Below are 4,457 nucleotides of genomic sequence, written 5' to 3'. Positions count from 1 at the left end.
GAAGGGAGAAAGTATTAGTTAGAGAAATAATATTTTCAAGGTAAGAATTTTTAACTACAAAATTGCTTGAGCATAGCACATCCTTGAGGCCACCAGTTACATACACATCTGTTTTCGCCTGTTCTGACGGCTGTATGCACTCCGGAAGGCAGTACCTCTGCAAGGGCAGCCTCTGAAGTCACTGGGACCTGGGGTCCAGTCCAGGTTCAGACACTTCTTGTCTCCTTTCCCATAGTTATTTAACAGTCTTTGCCTCTGTTTTCACACTGGTAAATGAGGACACAAATAATAACTGCTGCCTCAGCTTGCTGTGGGGAGCAAATGTGATGGTGCCGACCAACACTCAGCACAATGCCCGTCTGCAGTGCATACTTGGTAAATGCTGGCTACTCTTGTTGCTGCTGTTGTTTTTATGATGTGTGATTTGGGGGAGCATGATTAATGATAGGACAGCCTCCACGTATAGGAACTCGCTTATTTGTCTGCACAGATTGTAATGAGCACTCACACAACCCTGGGAGGTAGGTACTAATGGTATTCTTATTTTACAAATGAGGAAACTGGAGCTCAGAGTGGTTAATTAATTTTCCCCAAGTCACACAGCTGGGAAGAGGCAAAGCAGGGATCCTGTTCCTGTCCCTCAGGCACCAGAACTGGCTCTCTTAAGCTATATCTCACCCGGTCTCCCAGTGGAGCCAGTGCCTCCTCTGCATGCTTCCTTTTTCGGGCACTCACTGGGCTTCCATTTATGAGAGGCACATTCCTTATTACCTGTCTGTCACTTAATTGCCGTGAATACATCTTGATGTAGCATTTCCCAACATGTGGCATTTCCCAACGGCAGAATTGTTGGCTGGAGCCTGACGGAAGGCTCACTGTCTTATCTGCACTTATGCTTTTCAGCACCAGCCACTGCTGTGGGCTAAGCAGGGGGAAGGGGCCCCTGGGGACCCACTCTAACTGCCGAGAGCATTATATCCAAACATCGTTTTCCAAGTCTTGGATTTAAATACTTTTTGGAGGTTATTACCATACCACACGTTCTTTTCATTCTAGGCACATCAGTTCTCTCTCATCCCGCCCTGTTTTAAGGAACAGACTGGAGGCACTAGTTCTGTTGCTGCCACACAGGATTACCCCTTCATGGCACACACAGAGCTAAGTCACGCTCACAGGTTCACAGACACAAGTCTAAAAGATCACGGGCAAAGTGTATTTATGCATTAATCCACAAAAGAGTAAAAGCAATCCCTGGGGAAAGGGCTGTGACGTGTGCTTTGTGGATTGCACAAACCCTTCCCCTGGCCTCACGGCCCCCTCGGTGGACTGAAATGGCCCTCTGCAAAGTGTTGGTTAGCTTACCTGATAAACCTTCTCCCTCCCATACCCCTGCCTTCCAGAAGCCTTGGGGTAACCATGTAATTAGAACAAGGCAAACATCACACGGTAAGTAATGGGAAGATACAGTAAAGTGTATAGCAAAGCTGTAACTTAGTCACACAGTTGGAAGAGAAACAGTTATCCTTATTCCAGTTATAGTGATTTTAGAGAAAGCCTTCAAACCTCCAATGAAAAATAAAGGCTTTGCTTTGTTTTGGAACCAGCAGTATAATACATTTTATTTGCCTTAAATATATATATGTAGTATAGATTTGAAATTATATGCTTTTAAAAACTTTTATGCAATATTTTAAATATGTGTTTTTTACATTTAAACATACATTTAGACTATATGAGGAGCTTCCCTTCAGTGTCCTTATAACTCCTGAAATGAAAGTGGCACATTGTTGTACTCATCTGCATGTATATGTGTGGATTTCTGAATAGCCCACTTACCCAAACCAGTATAATAGAAGGAGACACTGTTGAAGACACCACGCTTATAGAAAGATTGGAGCTAAAACTTATACTCAGGCTCTTAATGGAATTAGTTATCCTAACATAACATTAATGTATACAGTCTGAATACTGCTAAAGATTGCAAAGAATAAACAGATTTAACTTTCTCATTTTAGAGGGGTATCACCATGCTCTAGGTTTCTCTGGGATGCCTAATTAATAATAAAATGAGAAATAGTTTTGTTTGTTTTCTATTTAAAGATCAGCTAAGTGAGGCTTTCAACAATCCTAAAATAGTATTTCACTTGTATCTGCAAATGTGTGTGTTTAATGAGGACTTTTAATATCTGATTATCTATTAAATAGCAAGAACAAGCAATTGCAAGTGCCAGTCTTCAAAAATGTTTTTTTCTTATTACTTAGGTGACACATTATAATCACTCTAAGAAATTCAGAAAATAGAAATGAATAAATAAATCATGAAATATTCTTGCAGTGGAATACTATGCAGCCACGAAAAGGCTAAGACAGAGATTTATGTACTGATGTGGAAAAATGGACATGATAACCTCTGCCACCACCACCATAACGCCAATAGCTACAGTAATGAGGGCCTAAATGTTTCAGACACCAAGCACTTGTGTTAACTTAATTTATTAACAAATTTATTTTTACCCCTTAAAACAACCCTGTGATTAGATACCAAATATTATACTCTGAATGCAGATAAATTACTCTCTGTAACTTTCCTACCGAAGGGTAAGACTTTCTGGCCCCTAAGCTTGAGCTGAATTTGGGACTAAACAGCTGAACTCCCTCTGGCCATACTGTCCATCTATAAGTCTCTGTAATCACTTTGTGGACAAAATGGACACAATTTAAGATGTGAAATTTCAACAAGATATTTTGAAACCAGTGAATATAAGGGAGCTGTCAATTCAACAAACTTTGCCCAATGTTCTATGGTAGGAGAGTTCCTCTTGGTGGTCTAGACAGGCCTAAGCATTTGCACTATATATAGACTTTAGCTAGTTCTTAAGAAGCATATGATGGGAACTTCTTAAAATTAATGTTATTTACCTGCTAGGATGTAAATGGTAAAAGGATGTGGTCTACATTATGGACAAGGGCTCTGTAAAATGTGATGTTAGAAAATGGAAATTTTACGAGTTCTGGGAACAGAAACAGGTGATGTGAGTGAAATGGGAGAAAATTCTAATTTTTGCTGCATTGCTAGAAGTTAATCCAAAGTACTTTTTTTTAAAAAAAAAATCATGAATAATAGAACAACATTCTTTGGTTAATTGTGCCTACTTTGGCTCCATCGAGTTACCTGTTCCTGAAAAATAACCCTTCTACTTAAAACAATGGTTCTTTCCACCAGTGTTCGTGGGCCTAAAATCACAGAACTTCCAACTGCTGAGGCACTCAGAGTTGTCTGTACAACTCCTAGCCTGGAGCATGAATTACTCTTTGTTGGGTGGTTACATCACTTTGCTTGGGGACTTTTAGAATGGGTGGCAACAGTAGAGTGTAGTCGATAAGACCTCACCAGATTTTGCTTTCAGATGGTCCTCACTAGCTCTGTGACCTTGGGTTTTGTTTAGCCTCTTAAGACTGTTCAACTCATCTCTAGAATAAGAATGCCTCATGGGACTGCAGGAAGGATTAAATGAAGGAATCTCAGTAAAGCCTTTGATAAAGTACCTGACACAGATCAGTAACTACCTCCATGACCATCATCATTATTGTCACCAGTGTTGCAGAGAGGAGGAACTAACCACAAGAAAGTTGTCATGATGTGGGGGATCAGACTCCTGCTGCCGAGAGAGTAATAGGTCCCAGGCCTACATCTGATCATAAACCACCCCTCATCTTGAACTGGGGACCAGTCTCCATGAGCTTCCACTATTCCTGAGTTCTTGTGAGAATTCTGTTCCCTCTCATTTTTAAAGGAATTCTTATGATACTTTTTACTTTTTTTTTTTTTTTTTTAGGCAAGGCAACTCTTGGTTGACCTCACAGATTGCAAGGACCTTGTCAGTTTACAATCCCTTATTTTTTATTTTTTATGCCTACAGCACCTGGTCTTCCTAGGTGGTCTCCCATCCAAGTACTAACCAAACCCGACCCTGCTTAGCTTCTGAGATCAGATGGGATCGGGCTTGTTCAGGGTGGCATGGCCGTAGACTCTTTTCCTATTTTGAATGTTCCTTCAACAAGACCCAATTCACACAAGTGCTTTCCGTAACATGGACAGAACAACAACAACAAAACAAACAAACCCAAAATTAAATCCATAAAAAAGAGAAACAAGCTGATTGCTTCTCGCCCCCTCCTTCAATTAAAGCCTGCCTAATTCTTTGAGTACAATATTTACCTACAATATAGTTATAAGGAAATGGTGATAAGTACTTTCTCATGTGTTATTTTATTCAATTCTTACTAACAAACTTGGGAGGACGATAGAGCAGAATATAAGTTGTCATCCTTGTCCTATAAATAAGGAAACAGAAAGAAGGTAACTAACTTGCCAAGATATACACAGTTATTGAGAGAAGTAAAATCAGAGTCTCTATCATAGGCTCCTAATTGGTTGTCTTTTCATATCCCCAGAG

The 4,457-nt window shown here is 40.1% G+C and overlaps 1 non-coding gene across 1 annotated transcript; it reads right to left on the bottom strand.

Annotated features, from left to right (window-relative positions):
* Window positions 1–3,911: 3,911 nt before the first annotated feature.
* Window positions 3,912–4,030, bottom strand: LOC112472024. Its single transcript, XR_003043493.1, has one exon. It is a non-coding gene; the product is annotated as a 5S ribosomal RNA (ribosomal RNA).
* Between the last annotated feature and the right edge of the window lie 427 nt (window positions 4,031–4,457).

The sequence above is a fragment of the Pteropus alecto genome, unplaced genomic scaffold (genome assembly GCF_000325575.1).
Source record: "Pteropus alecto unplaced genomic scaffold, ASM32557v1 scaffold78, whole genome shotgun sequence".
In the NCBI taxonomy this organism is placed as follows: domain Eukaryota; kingdom Metazoa; phylum Chordata; class Mammalia; order Chiroptera; family Pteropodidae; genus Pteropus; species Pteropus alecto.
Note: the sequence above shows the minus strand (reverse complement) of the source record. Positions and strands in the feature narration are given on the sequence as shown.